Raw genomic sequence first — 14,075 nt, 5'->3', positions numbered from 1 at the left:
GACTACAAACCCTTCCTAGCCACATGCTCTCTAAAACACTTCCTGGGTGTAGAAATTGTCTCAAAGTTTACATCTAGTTTGAGTTTTTGCCGTTTAACTCTGTGACTTGATGAGGATTGCATAACGAGAAGTGAACATTTACTTAACTAAACCAAATGGTGTTCATGCAAAATCTCATGACGCTGCAAGCAGGATTCGAACCTACGCGGGGAAACCCCATTGGATTTCAAGTCCAACGCCTTAACCACTCGGCCATCGCAGCTGCGTGAGTATGATGTCACTGTTGTCGTATACGAGCCATGCGCTGCTCACATCAGGCCGAGACCTACAAATTAAAGTAACGGAAGGACAGGGCACGTACCAGCAGTGCCCTGTCTCCCTCACTTATTTCGCATGCTTTCATACAATCAATAAAAATAGCAACACGCATCACTCAAAGTGAGTGACAGGGCACAGATGAGCAGTAATCAATCACTGCACATTTCTGCCCTCTTTTCCCTATATTACGGCTCTGGAATGGGCCCTTAAGTGTACTCAGAAAGAGTCCAAAAGCCTAAACAAGACACGCTACATAAAAAAATTACTCTTTTCGTGACTCGTCAAGATCAGGCAGGACAGGTCCAGACTACGAACCCTTCCAAGCCACCTGCTCTCTAAAACACTTCCTGAGTGTTGAAATTATCTTAATGTTTACATTTAGTTTGAGTTTTTGTTGTTTAACTCTGTTACTTGATGAGGATTGCGTAACGAGAAGTGAACATTTCCTTATCAAACCAAATGGTGTTCATGCAAAATCGCACATGGCTGCAAGCAGGATTCGGACCTGTGCAGGGAAACCCCATTGATTTTGAGTCCAACGCCTTAACCACTCGGCCATCGCAGCTCCATGTTGTCGTATACGAGCTATGCACTGCTCACGTCAGACCGAGACCTAAAAAATAGAGCAACGGAAGGATGGGGCAGGTACCAGCAGTGCCCTGTTGCCCTCACTTATTTCGCATGCTTTCATACAATTAATAAAAATAGCAACACGTATCACTCAAAGTGAGTGACAGGGCACAGATGAGCGGTAATCATTCACTGTGCATTTATACCCTCTTTTCCCTCTATTACGGCGGTGGCAACAGGCCCTTAAGTGTACTCAGAAAAAGTCCAAAAGCCTAAACAAGACACGCTTCATAAAAAAAATTACTCTGTTCCTGACTTGTCTAGATCAGGCAGGACAGGTCCAGACTACAAACTCTTCCTAGCCACCGGCTCTCTGAAACACTTCCTGGGTGTAGAAATTGTCTCAATGTTTACATCTAGTTTGAGTTTTTGCCGTTTAACTCTGTGACTTGATGAGGATTGCATTACGAGAAGTGAACATTTACTTAACTAATCAAATGGTGTTCATGCAAAATCTCATGACGCTGCAAGCAGGATTTGAACCTATGCGGGGAAACCCCATTGGATTTCAAGTCCAACGCCTTAACCACTCGGTCATCGCAACTGCGTGAGTATGACGTCACTGTTGTCGTATACGAGCCATGCGCTGCTCACGTCAGGCCGAGCCCTAAAAAATAAAGTAACATAAGGACGGGGCAGGAACCAGCAGTGCCCTGTTGCCCTCACTTATTTCACATGCTTTCATACAATTAATAAAAATAGCAACACGTATCACTCAAAGTGAGTGACAGGGCACAGATGAGCAGTAATCAATCACTGCGCATTTCTACCCTCTTTTCCTTATATTACGGCGGTGGCAACGGGCCCTCAAGTGTACTCAGAAAGAGTCCAAAAGCCTAAACAAGACACGCGTCAAAAAAAAAATTACTCTTTTCCTGACTTGTCTGGATCAGGCAGGACAGGTCCAGACTACGAACCCTTCCGAGCCACCTGCTCTCTAAAACACTTCCTGAGTGTTGAAATTGTCTTAATGTTTACATTTAGTTTGAGTTTTTGCTGTTTAACTCTGTGACTTGATGAGGATTGCGTAACGAGAAGTGAACATTTCCTTAACAAACCAAATGGTGTTCATGCAAAATCGCCCGATGCTGCAAGCAGGATTCGAACCTGAGCAGGGAGACCCCATTGAATTTCGAGTCCAAAGCCTTAACCACTCGGCCATCGCAGCTCCATGATTATGATGTCACTGTTGTCGTATATGAGCCATGCGCTGCTCACGTCAGGCCGAGACCTAAAAAATAAAGTAACATAAGGACCGGGCAGGAACCAGCAGTGCCCTGTTGCCCTCACTTATTTCGCTTGCTTTCATACAATTAATAAAAATAGCAACACGTATCACTCAAAGTGAGTGACAGGGCACAGATGAGCAGGTAATCAATCACTGCGCATTTCTACCCTCTTTTCCCTATATTACAGCGCTGGGACCAGTCCCTTAAGTGTACTCAGAAAGAGTCCAAAAGCTTAAACAAGACACTCTACATAAAAAAATTACTCTTTTCGTGACTCGTCAAGATCAGGCAGGACAGGTACAGACTATGAACCCTTCGAACCACCTGCTCTCTAAAACACTTCCTGAGTGTTGAAATTGTCTTAATGTTTACATTTAGTTTGAGTTTTTGCTGTTTAACTCTGTGACTTGATGAGGATTGCGTAACGAGAAGTGAACATTTCCTGAACAAACTAAATGGATTCAAGCAAAATCGCCCGATGCTGCAATAAGGATTCGAACCTGCGCAGGGAAACCCCATTGAACTTCGAGTGCAACGCCTTAACCACTCGGCCATCGCAGCTCCATGATTATGATGTCACTGTTGTCGTATATGAGCCATGCGCTGCTCACGTCCGGCCGATACCTAAAAAATAAAGTAACATAAGGACGGGGCAGGAACCAGCAGTGCCCTGTTGCCCTCACTTATTTCACATGCTTTCATACAATTAATAAAAATAGCAACACGTATCACTCAAAGTGAGTGACAGGGCACAGATGAGCGGCAATCAATCGCTGCGCATTTCTACCCTCTTTTCCTTATATTACGGCGGTGGCAACGGGCCCTTAAGTGTACTCAGAAAGAGTCCAAAAGCCTAAACAAGACACGCTTCATAAAAAAAAATGTACTCTTTTCCTGACTTGTCTAGATCAGACAGGACAGGTCCAGACTACGAACCCTTCCGAGCCACCTGCTCTCTAAAACACTTCCTGAGTGTTGAAATTGTCTTAATGTTTACATTTAGTTTGAGTTTTTGCTGTTTAACTCTGTGACTTGATGAGGATTGCGTAACGAGAAGTGAACATTTCCTTAACAAACCACATGGTGTTCATGCAAAATCGCACGACGCTGCAAGCAGGATTCGGACATGCGCGGAGAAACCTCATTTGATTTCAAGTCCAACGCCTTAACCACTCGGCCATCGCAGCTGCGTGAGTATGATGTCACTGTTGTCGTATACGAGCCATGGTCTGTTCACATCAGGCCGAGACCTAAAAATTAAAGTAACGGAAGGACGGGGCAAGTACCAGCAGTGCCCTGTTGCCCTCACTTATTTCACATGCTTTCATACAATTAATAAAAATAGCAACACGTATCACTCAAAGTGAGTGACAGGGCACAGATGAGCAGTAATTAATCACTGCGCATTTCTACCCTCTTTTCCTTATATTACGGCGGTGGCAACGGGCCCTTAAGTGTACTCAGAAAGAGTCCAAAAGCCTAAACAAGACACGCTTCATAAAAAAAATGTACTGTTTTCCTGACTTGTCTAGATCAGGCAGGACAGGTCCAGACTATGTACCCTTCCGAGCCACCTGCTCTCTAAAACACTTCCTGAGTGTTGAAATTGTCTTAATGTTTACATTTAGTTTGAGTTTTTGCTGTTTAACTCTGTGACTTGATGAGGATTGCGTAACGAGAAGTGAACATTTCCTTAACAAACCAAATGGTGTTCATGCAAAATCGCACGACGCTGCAAGCAGGATTCGGACATGCGCGGAGAAACCTCATTTGATTTCAAGTCCAACGCCTTAACCACTCGGCCATCGCAGCTGCGTGAGGATGATGTCACTGTTGTCGTATACGAGCCATGGTCTGTTCACATCAGGCCGAGACCTAAAAATTAAAGTAACGGAAGGACGGGGCAAGTACCAGCAGTGCCCTGTCTCCCTCACTTATTTTGCATGCTTTCATACAATTAATAAAAATAGCAACACGCATCACTCAAAGTGAGTGACAGGGCACAGATGAGCAGCATTCAATCACTGCACATTTCTGCCCTCTATTCCCTATATTACGGCTCTGGAAGGGGCCCTTAAGTGTACTCAGAAAGAGTTCAAAAGCCTAAACAAGACACGCTACATAAAAAAATTACTCTTTTCGTGACTCGTCAAGATCAGGCAGGACAGGTCCAGACTACAAACCCTTCCGAGCCACCTGCTCTCTAAAACACTTCCGGAGTGTTGAAATTGTCGTAATGTTTACATTTAGTTTGAGTTTTTGCTGTTTAATTCTGTGACTTCATGAGGATTTTGCGTAACGAGAAGTGAACATTTCCTTAACAAACCAAATGGTGTTCATGCAAAATCGCCCGATGCTGCAAGCAGGATGCGAACCTGCGCAGGGAAACCCCATTGAATTTCGAGTCCAACGCCTTAACCACTCGGCTATCGCAGCTCCATGAGTATGATGTCACTGTTGTCGTATATGAGCCATGCGCTGCTCACGTCAGGCCGAGACCTAAAAAATAAAGTAACAAAAGGACGGGGCAGGACCCAGCAGTGCCCTGTTGCCCTCACTTATTTCACATGCTTTCATACAATTAATAAAAATAGCAACACGTATCACTCAAAGTGAGTGACAGGGCACAGATGAGCGGTAATCATTCACTGTGCATTTATACCCTCTTTTCCCTCTATTACGGCGGTGGCAACAGGCCCTTAAGTGTACTCAGAAAAAGTCCAAAAGCCTAAACAAGACACGCTTCATAAAAAAAATTACTCTGTTCCTGACTTATCTAGATCAGGCAGGACAGGTCCAGACTACAAACCCTTCCTAGCCACCGGCTCTCTGAAACACTTCCTGGGTGTAGAAATTGTCTCAATGTTTACATCTAGTTTGAGTTTTTGCCGTTTAACTCTGTGACTTGATGAGGATTGCATTACGAGAAGTGAACATTTACTTAACTAATCAAATGGTGTTCATGCAAAATCGAAGAGACGCTGCAAGCAGGATTTGAACCTATGCGGGGAAACCCCATTGGATTTCAAGTCCAACGCCTTAACCACTCGGTCATCGCAACTGCGTGAGTATGACGTCACTGTTGTCGTATACGAGCCATGCGCTGCTCACATCAGGCCGAGACCTAAAAATTAAAGTAACGGAAGGACGGGGCACGTACCAGCAGTGCCCTGTCTCCCTCACTCATTTCGCATGCTTTCATACAATTAATAAAAATAGCAACACGCATCACTCAAAGTGAGTGACAGGGCACAGATGAGCAGTATTCAATCACTGCACATTTCTGCCCTCTATTCCCTATATTACGGCTCTGGAAGGGGCCCTTAAGTATACTCAGAAAGAGTTCAAAAGCCTAAACAAGACACGCTACATAAAAAAATTACTCTTTTCGTGACTCGTCAAGATCAGGCAGGACAGGTCCAGACTACAAACCCTTCCGAGCCACCTGCTCTCTAAAACACTTCCGGAGTGTTGAAATTGTCGTAATGTTTACATTTAGTTTGAGTTTTTGCTGTTTAATTCTGTGACTTGATGAGGATTTTGCATAACGAGAAGTGAACATTTCCTTAACAAACCAAATGGTGTTCATGCAAAATCGCCCGATGCTGCAAGCAGGATGCGAACCTGCGCAGGGAAACCCCATTGAATTTCGAGTCCAACGCCTTAACCACTCGGCTATCGCAGCTCCATGAGTATGATGTCACTGTTGTCGTATATGAGCCATGCGCTGCTCACGTCAGGCCGAGACCTAAAAAATAAAGTAACAAAAGGACGGGGCAGGACCCAGCAGTGCCCTGTTGCCCTCACTTATTTCACATGCTTTCATACAATTAATAAAAATAGCAACACGTATCACTCAAAGTGAGTGACAGGGCACAGATGAGCGGTAATCATTCACTGTGCATTTATACCCTCTTTTCCCTCTATTACGGCGGTGGCAACAGGCCCTTAAGTGTACTCAGAAAAAGTCCAAAAGCCTAAACAAGACACGCTTCATAAAAAAAATTACTCTGTTCCTGACTTGTCTAGATCAGGCAGGACAGGTCCAGACTACAAACCCTTCCTAGCCACCGGCTCTCTGAAACACTTCCTGGGTGTAGAAATTGTCTCAATGTTTACATCTAGTTTGAGTTTTTGCCGTTTAACTCTGTGACTTGATGAGGATTGCATTACGAGAAGTGAACATTTACTTAACTAATCAAATGGTGTTCATGCAAAATCTCATGACGCTGCAAGCAGGATTTGAACCTATGCGGGGAAACCCCATTGGATTTCAAGTCCAACGCCTTAACCACTCGGTCATCGCAACTGCGTGAGTATGACGTCACTGTTGTCGTATACGAGCCATGCGCTGCTCACATCAGGCCGAGACCTAAAAATTAAAGTAACGGAAGGACGGGGCACGTACCAGCAGTGCCCTGTCTCCCTCACTCATTTCGCATGCTTTCATACAATTAATAAAAATAGCAACACGTATCACTCAAAGTGAGTGACAGGGCACAGATGAGCAGTAATCAATTACTGCGCATTTCTACCCTCTTTTCCATATATTACAGCGCTGGGACTGGGCCCTTAAGTGTACTCAGAAAGAGTCCAAAAGCCTAAACAAGACACTCTACATAAAAAATGACTCTTTTCGTGACTCATCAAGATCAAGCAGGACAGGTCCAGACTACAAACCCTTTAAACCACCTGCTCTCTAAAACACTTCCGGAGTGTTGAAATTGTCATAATGTTTACATTTAGTTTGAGTTTATGCTGTTTAATTCTGTGACTTGATGAGGATTGCGTAACGAGAAGTGAACATTTCCTTAACAAACCAAATGGTGTTCATGCAAAATTGCCCGATGCTGCAAGCAGGATGCGAACCTGCACAGGGAAACCCCATTGAATTTCGAGTCCAACGCCTTAACCACTCAGCCATCGCAGCTCCATGAGTATGATGTCACTGTTGTCGTATATGAGCCATGCGCTGCTCACGTCAGGCCGAGACCTAAAAAATAAAGTAACAAAAGGACGGGGCAGGAACCAGCAGTGCCCTGTTGCCCTCACTTATTTCACATGCTTTCATACAATTAATAAAAATAGCAACACGTATCACTCAAAGTGAGTGACAGGGCACAGATGAGCGGTAATCATTCACTGTGCATTTATACCCTCTTTTCCCTCTATTACGGCGGTGGCAACGGGCCCTTAAGTGTACTCAGAAAAAGTCCAAAAGCCTAACCAAGACACGCTTCATAAAAAAATATTACTCTTTTCGTGACTTGTCTAGATCAGGCAAACAGGTCCAGACTACGAACCCTTCCGAGCCACCTGCTCTGTAAAACACTTCCTGGGTGTAGAAATTGTCTCAATGTTTACATCTAGTTTGAGTTTTTGCCGTTTAACTCTGTGACTTGAAGAGGACTGCATAACGAGAAGTGAACATTTACTTAACTAAACCAAATGGTGCTAATGCAAAATCTCATGACCCTGCAAGCAGGATTCGAACCTACGCGGTGAAACCCCATTGGATTTCAAGTCCAACACCTTACCCACTCGGCCATCGCAGCTGCATGTGTATGATGTCACTGTTGTCGTATACGAGCCATGCGCTGCTCACGTCAGGCCGAGACCTAAAAATTAAAGTAACGGAAGGACGGGGCATGTACCAGCAGTGCCCTGTGTCCCTCACTTATTTCGCATGCTTTCATACAATTAATAAAAATAGCAACATGCATCACTCAAAGTGAGTGAAAGGGCACAGATGAGCGGTAATCAATCACTGCACATTTCTGCCCTCTTTTCCCTGTATTACGGCGCTGGGAATGGGCCCTTAAGTGTGCTCAGAAAGAGTCCAAAAGACTAAACAAGACACGCTACATAAAAAATTACTCTTTTCGTGACTCGTCTAGATCAGGCAGGACAGGTCCAGACTACGAACCCTTCCGAGCCACCTGCTCTCTAAAACACTTCCTGGGTGTGGAAATTGTCACAATATTTACATCTAGTTTTTGTTTTTGCCGTTTAACTCCGTGACTTGATGAGGATTGCATAACAAGAAGTGAACATTTACTTAACTAAACCAAATTGCATTCATGCAAAATCTTGCGATGCTGCAAGCAGGATTCGATCCTGCGCAGGGAAACCCCATTGGATTTCAGGTCCAACGCCTTAACCACTCAGCCGTCACAGCTCCATGAAAATGATGTCACTGTTGTCGTATACGAGCCATGCGCTGCTCAAGTCAGACCGAGACCTAAAAAATAAAGCAACGGAAGGACGGGGCAGGTACCAGCAGTGCCCTGTTGCCCTCACTTATTTCGCATGCTTTGATACAATTAATAAAAATAGCAACACGCATCACTCAAAGTGAGTGACAGGGCACAGATGAGCGGTAATCAATCACTGCACATTTCTACCCTCTTTTCCCTATATCACGGCGCTGGGAATGGGCCCTTAAGAGTACTCAGAAAGAGTCCAAAAGCCTAAACAAGACACGCTACATGAAAAAATTACTCTTTTTGTGACTCGTCAAGGTCAGGCAGGACAGGTCCAGACTACGAACCCTTCTGAACCACCTGCTCTCTAAAACACTTCCTCCAGTGGAGAAGTGTGGCTCACTGGTTAGAGGAAGCAGACCTGAAAGCAGAGGTCAGCCCAGGACCAGGATTCAATTCCCGGCTCAGAGGGGTCTTGAGTCCTAAAATGTCCATGGACTCGAAAATTCTCACTCCGGTGCCTACTCGATTCACGGGTTCACACTCTGCGACTCTGGGCAATAGCTTGCTCAATCTCCACAACGTCCCCTCGCGGCGGGATGCCTGGCTTTCACCTTGCGGATACCCTGCTGGGGTTATCTCACAGGGGAATACCAGGACGGGTTCCCTAAGCAAGCGCTTAGAAACCGCTTGGTGATTTGCGCTATATAAATTCCTGTACATTTACATTTGAGTGTTGAAATTGTCTTAATGTTTACATTTAGTTTGAATTATTGCTGTTTAACTCTGTGACTTGATGAGGATTGACTAACGAAAAGTGAACATTTCCTTAACAAACCAAATGGTGTTCATGCAAAATCACGGGTCACTGCAAGCAGGATTCGAACCTGCGCAGGGAAACCCCATTGGATTTTGAGTCCAACGCCTTAACCCCTCGCCCATCGCAGCTCCATGAGTATGATGTCACTGTTGTCGTATATGAGCCATGCGCTGCTCACGTCAGACCGAGACCTAAAAAACTAAAGTAACGGAAGGACGGGGCAGGTACCAGCAGTGCCCTGTTGCCCTCACTTATTTTGCATGCTTTGATACAATTAATAAAAATAGCAACACGCATCACTCAAAGTGAGTGACAGGGCACAGATGAGCGGTAATCAATCACTGCACATTCCTACCCTCTTTTACCTATATTACAGCGCTGGGAATGGGTACTCAGAAAGAGTCCAAATGCCTAAACAAGACACGCTACATAAAAAAAATTCTCTTTTTGTGACTCGTCAAGATCAGGCAGGACAGGTCCAGACTACGAACCTTTCCAAACCACCTGCTCTCTTAAACACTTCCTGAGTGTTGAAATTGTCTTAATGTTTACATTTAGTTTGAATTTTTGCTGTTTAACTCTGTGACTTGATGAGGATTGACTAACGAGAAGTGAAAATTTCCTTAACAAACCAAATGGTGTTTATGCAAAATTGTACGTCGCTGCAAGCAGGATTCGAACATGCGCAGGGAAACCCCATTGGATTTCGATTCCAACGCCTTAACCACTCAGGCATCACAGCTCCATGAGAGTGATGTCACTGTTGTCGTATACGAGCCATGCGCTGCTCACGTCATACCGAGACCTAAAAAATAAAGTAAGCGAAGGAAAGGGCAGGTACCAGCAGTGCTCTGTTGCCCTCACTTATTTCGCTTGCTTTCATACAATTAATAAAAGTAGCAACACGTATCACTCAAAGTGAGTGACAGGGCACAGATGAGCAGTAATCAATCACTGCGCATTTCTACCCTCTTTTCCCTATATTACGGCGCTGGGACCGGGCCCTTAAGTGTACTCAGAAAGAGTCCAAAAGCCTAAACAAGACACGCTACATAAAAAAATTACTCTTTTCGTGACTCGTCAAGATCAGGCAGGACAGGTCCAGACTACGAACCCTTCGAACCACCTGCTCTCTAAAACACTTCCTGAGTGTTGAAATTGTCTTAATGTTTACATTTAGTTTGAGTTTTTGCTGTTTAACTCTGTTACTTGATGAGGATTGCGTAACGAGAAGTGAACATTTCCTTATCAAACCAAATGGTGTTCATGCAAAATCGCACGAGGCTGCAAGCAGGATTCGGACCTGTGCAGGGAAACCCCATTGATTTCGAGTCCAACGCCTTAACCACTCGGCCATCGCAGCTCCATGTTGTCGTATACGAGCTATGCACTGCTCACGTCAGACGAGACCTAAAAAATAGAGCAACGGAAGGACGGGGCACTTACCAGCAGTGCCCTGTTGCCCTCACTTATTTCGCATGCTTTCATACAATTAATAAAAATAGCAACACGTATCACTCAAAGTGAGTGACAGGGCACAGATGAGCCGTAATCAATCACTGCGCATTTCTACCCTCTTTTCCTTATATTACGGCGGTGGCAACGGGCCCTTAAGTGTACTCAGAAAGAGTCCAAAAGCCTAAACAAGACACGCTTCATAAAAAAAAATTACTCTTTTCCTGACTTGTCTGGATCAGGCAGGACAGGTCCAGACTACGAACCCTTCCGAGCAACCTGCTCTCTAAAACACTTCCTGAGTGTTGAAATTGTCTTAATGTTTACATTTAGTTTGAGTTTTTGCTGTTTAACTCTGTGACTTGATGAGGATTGCGTAACGAGAAGTGAACATTTCCTGAACAAACCAAATGGTGTTCATGCAAAATCACCCGATGCTGCAAGCAGGATTCGAACCTGCGCAGGGAAACCCCATTAAACTTCGAGTCCAACGCCTTAACCACTCAGCCATCGCAGCTCCATGATTATGATGTCACTGTTGTCGTATATGAGCAATGCGCTGCTCACGTCAGGCCGAGACCTAAAAAATAAAGTAACATAAGGACCGGGCAGGAACCAGCAGTGCCCTGTTGCCCTCATTTATTTCGCTTGCTTTCATACAATTAATAAAAATAGCAACACGTATCACTCAAAGTGAGTGACAGGGCACAGATGAGCAGTAATCAATCACTGCGCATTTCTACCCTCTTTTCCCTATATTACGGCGCTGGGTTCAGTCCCTTAAGTGTACTCAGAAAGAGTCCAAAAGCCTAAACAAGACACTCTACATAAAAAAATTACTCTTTTCGTGACTCGTCAAGATCAGGCAGGACAGGTCCAGACTATGAACCCTTCGAACCACCTGCTCTCTAAAACACTTCCTGAGTGTTGAAATTGTCTTAATGTTTACATTTAGTTTGAGTTTTTGCTGTTTAACTCTGTGACTTGATGAGGATTGCGTAACGAGAAGTGAACATTTCCTTAACAAACCAAATGGTGTTCATGCAAAATCGCACGACGCTGCAAGCAGGATTCGGACATGCGCGGAGAAACCTCATTTGATTTCAAGTCCAACGCCTTAACCACTCGGCCATCGCAGCTGCGTGAGGATGATGTCACTGTTGTCGTATACGAGCCATGGTCTGTTCACATCAGGCCGAGACCTAAAAATTAAAGTAACGGAAGGACGGGGCAAGTACCAGCAGTGCCCTGTCTCCCTCACTTATTTTGCATGCTTTCATACAATTAATAAAAATAGCAACACGCATCACTCAAAGTGAGTGACAGGGCACAGATGAGCAGTATTCAATCACTGCACATTCCTACCCTCTTTTCCCTATATTACGGCGCTGGGAATGGGCACTTAAGAGTACTCAGAAAGAGTCCAAATGCCTAAACAAGACACGCTACATAAAAAAATTACTCTTTTTGTGACTCGCCAAGATCAGGCAGGACAGGTCCAGACTACGAACCCTTCCAAACCACCTGCTCTCTTAAACACTTCCTGAGTATTGAAATTGTCTTAATGTTTACATTGAGTTTGAATTTTTGCTGTTTAACTCTGTGACTTGATGAGGATTGACTAACGAGAAGTGAAAATTTCCTTAACAAACCAAATGGTGTTCATGCAAAATTGTACGTCGATGCAAGCAGGATACGAACCTGCGCAGGGAAACCCCATTGGATTTCGAGTCCAACGCCTTAACCACTCGGCCATCGCAGCTCCATGAGTATGATGTCACTGTTGTCGTATATGAGCCATTCGCTGCTCACGTCAGACCGAGACCTAAAAAATAAAGTAACCGAAGGAAGGGGCAGGTACCAGCAGTGCTCTGTTGCCCTCACTTATTTCGCTTGCTTTCATACAATTAATAAAAATAGCAACACGTATCACTCAAAGTGAGTGACAGGGCACAGATGAGCAGTAATCAATCACTGCGCATTTCTACCCTCTTTTCCCTATATTACGGCGCTGGGAATGGGCACTTAAGAGTACTCAGAAAGAGTCCAAATGCCTAAACAAGACACGCTACATAAAAAAATTACTCTTTTTGTGACTCGCCAAGATCAGGCAGGACAGGTCCAGACTACGAACCCTTCCAAACCACCTGCTCTCTTAAACACTTCCTGAGTATTGAAATTGTCTTAATGTTTACATTGAGTTTGAATTTTTGCTGTTTAACTCTGTGACTTGATGAGGATTGACTAACGAGGAGTGAAAATTTCCTTAACAAACCAAATGGTGTTCATGCAAAATCGTACATCGCTGCAAGCAGAATTCAAACCTGCGCAGGGAAACCCCATTGGATTTTGAGTCCAACGCCTTAACCACTCGGCCATCGCAGCTCCATGAGTATGATGTCACTGTTGTCGTATATGAGCCATTCGCTGCTCACGTCAGACCGAGACCTAAAAAATAAAGTAACCGAAGGAAGGGGTAGGTACCTTCAGTGCTCTGTTGCCCTCACTTATTTCGCTTGCTTTCATACAATTAATAAAAATAGCAACACGTATCACTCAAAGTGAGTGACAGGGCACAGATGAGCAGTAATCAATCACTGCGCATTTCTACCCTCTTTTCCCTATATTACGGAGCTGGGACCGGGCCCTTAAGTGTACTCAGAAAGAGTCCAATAGCCTAAACAAGACACTCTACATAAAAAAAATTACTCTTTTCGTGACTCGTCAAGATCAGGCAGGACAGGTCAAGACTATGAATGCTTCGAACCACCTGCTCTCTAAAACACTTCCTGAGTGTTGAAATTGTCTTAATGTTTACATTTAGTTTGAGTTTTTGCTGTTTAACTCTGTGACTTGATGAGGATTGCGTAACGAGAAGTGAACATTTCCTTAACAAACCAAATGGAGTTCATGCAAAATCACCCGATGCTGCAAGCAGGATTCAAACCTGCGCAGGGAAACCCCATTGAATTTCGAGTCCAACGCCTTAACCACTCGGCCATCGCAGCTCCATGAGTAGGCTATCACTGTTGTCGTATATGAGCCATGCGCTGCTCACGTCAGGCCGAGACCTAAAAAATAAAGTAACAAAAGGACGGGGCAGGAACCAGCAGTGCCCTGTTGCCCTCACTTATTTCACATGCTTTCATACAATTAATAAAAATAGCAACACGTATCACTCAAAGTGAGTGACAGGGCACAGATGAGCAGTAATCAATCACTGCGCATTTCTACCCTCTTTTCCCTATATTACGGCGCTGGGACCAGTCCCTTAAGTGTACTCAGAAAGAGTCCAAAAGCTTAAACAAGACACTCTACATAAAAAAATTACTCTTTTCGTGACTCGTCAAGATCAGGCAGGACAGGTACAGACTATGAACCCTTCGAACCACCTGCTCTCTAAAACACTTCCTGAGTGTT

General features: G+C 44.4%; 21 non-coding genes across 21 annotated transcripts; all 21 read right to left on the bottom strand.

Annotated features, from left to right (window-relative positions):
* Positions 1–180: 180 nt before the first annotated feature.
* On the bottom strand, positions 181–262 carry TRNAS-UGA (transfer RNA serine (anticodon UGA)). The gene has a single exon. It is a non-coding gene; the product is annotated as a tRNA-Ser (tRNA).
* Positions 263–802: 540 nt separating this feature from the next.
* Positions 803–883, bottom strand: TRNAL-CAA (transfer RNA leucine (anticodon CAA)). Its single transcript has one exon. It is a non-coding gene; the product is annotated as a tRNA-Leu (tRNA).
* Positions 884–1,410: 527 nt separating this feature from the next.
* TRNAS-UGA (transfer RNA serine (anticodon UGA)) lies at positions 1,411–1,492 on the bottom strand. The gene has a single exon. It is a non-coding gene; the product is annotated as a tRNA-Ser (tRNA).
* A 542-nt stretch (positions 1,493–2,034) lies between these two features.
* On the bottom strand, positions 2,035–2,116 carry TRNAS-CGA (transfer RNA serine (anticodon CGA)). The gene has a single exon. It is a non-coding gene; the product is annotated as a tRNA-Ser (tRNA).
* A 1,166-nt stretch (positions 2,117–3,282) lies between these two features.
* Positions 3,283–3,364, bottom strand: TRNAS-UGA (transfer RNA serine (anticodon UGA)). The gene has a single exon. It is a non-coding gene; the product is annotated as a tRNA-Ser (tRNA).
* A 543-nt stretch (positions 3,365–3,907) lies between these two features.
* TRNAS-UGA (transfer RNA serine (anticodon UGA)) lies at positions 3,908–3,989 on the bottom strand. The gene has a single exon. It is a non-coding gene; the product is annotated as a tRNA-Ser (tRNA).
* Positions 3,990–4,531: 542 nt separating this feature from the next.
* On the bottom strand, positions 4,532–4,613 carry TRNAS-CGA (transfer RNA serine (anticodon CGA)). Its single transcript has one exon. It is a non-coding gene; the product is annotated as a tRNA-Ser (tRNA).
* A 543-nt stretch (positions 4,614–5,156) lies between these two features.
* On the bottom strand, positions 5,157–5,238 carry TRNAS-UGA (transfer RNA serine (anticodon UGA)). Its single transcript has one exon. It is a non-coding gene; the product is annotated as a tRNA-Ser (tRNA).
* Positions 5,239–5,780: 542 nt separating this feature from the next.
* Positions 5,781–5,862, bottom strand: TRNAS-CGA (transfer RNA serine (anticodon CGA)). Its single transcript has one exon. It is a non-coding gene; the product is annotated as a tRNA-Ser (tRNA).
* Positions 5,863–6,404: 542 nt separating this feature from the next.
* TRNAS-UGA (transfer RNA serine (anticodon UGA)) lies at positions 6,405–6,486 on the bottom strand. Its single transcript has one exon. It is a non-coding gene; the product is annotated as a tRNA-Ser (tRNA).
* A 539-nt stretch (positions 6,487–7,025) lies between these two features.
* Positions 7,026–7,107, bottom strand: TRNAS-CGA (transfer RNA serine (anticodon CGA)). The gene has a single exon. It is a non-coding gene; the product is annotated as a tRNA-Ser (tRNA).
* Positions 7,108–7,647: 540 nt separating this feature from the next.
* Positions 7,648–7,732, bottom strand: TRNAS-UGA (transfer RNA serine (anticodon UGA)). The gene has a single exon. It is a non-coding gene; the product is annotated as a tRNA-Ser (tRNA).
* Positions 7,733–8,273: 541 nt separating this feature from the next.
* Positions 8,274–8,355, bottom strand: TRNAS-UGA (transfer RNA serine (anticodon UGA)). Its single transcript has one exon. It is a non-coding gene; the product is annotated as a tRNA-Ser (tRNA).
* An 891-nt stretch (positions 8,356–9,246) lies between these two features.
* TRNAL-CAA (transfer RNA leucine (anticodon CAA)) lies at positions 9,247–9,328 on the bottom strand. Its single transcript has one exon. It is a non-coding gene; the product is annotated as a tRNA-Leu (tRNA).
* Positions 9,329–9,860: 532 nt separating this feature from the next.
* Positions 9,861–9,942, bottom strand: TRNAS-CGA (transfer RNA serine (anticodon CGA)). Its single transcript has one exon. It is a non-coding gene; the product is annotated as a tRNA-Ser (tRNA).
* Positions 9,943–10,482: 540 nt separating this feature from the next.
* TRNAS-CGA (transfer RNA serine (anticodon CGA)) lies at positions 10,483–10,563 on the bottom strand. Its single transcript has one exon. It is a non-coding gene; the product is annotated as a tRNA-Ser (tRNA).
* A 527-nt stretch (positions 10,564–11,090) lies between these two features.
* On the bottom strand, positions 11,091–11,172 carry TRNAS-CGA (transfer RNA serine (anticodon CGA)). Its single transcript has one exon. It is a non-coding gene; the product is annotated as a tRNA-Ser (tRNA).
* Positions 11,173–11,712: 540 nt separating this feature from the next.
* Positions 11,713–11,794, bottom strand: TRNAS-UGA (transfer RNA serine (anticodon UGA)). The gene has a single exon. It is a non-coding gene; the product is annotated as a tRNA-Ser (tRNA).
* A 541-nt stretch (positions 11,795–12,335) lies between these two features.
* Positions 12,336–12,417, bottom strand: TRNAS-CGA (transfer RNA serine (anticodon CGA)). Its single transcript has one exon. It is a non-coding gene; the product is annotated as a tRNA-Ser (tRNA).
* A 541-nt stretch (positions 12,418–12,958) lies between these two features.
* TRNAL-CAA (transfer RNA leucine (anticodon CAA)) lies at positions 12,959–13,040 on the bottom strand. Its single transcript has one exon. It is a non-coding gene; the product is annotated as a tRNA-Leu (tRNA).
* A 541-nt stretch (positions 13,041–13,581) lies between these two features.
* Positions 13,582–13,663, bottom strand: TRNAS-CGA (transfer RNA serine (anticodon CGA)). Its single transcript has one exon. It is a non-coding gene; the product is annotated as a tRNA-Ser (tRNA).
* Positions 13,664–14,075: the final 412 nt, after the last annotated feature.

This window comes from Lissotriton helveticus, chromosome 11 (genome assembly GCF_964261635.1).
Source record: "Lissotriton helveticus chromosome 11, aLisHel1.1, whole genome shotgun sequence".
NCBI lineage: Eukaryota > Metazoa > Chordata > Amphibia > Caudata > Salamandridae > Lissotriton > Lissotriton helveticus.
Note: the sequence above shows the minus strand (reverse complement) of the source record. Positions and strands in the feature narration are given on the sequence as shown.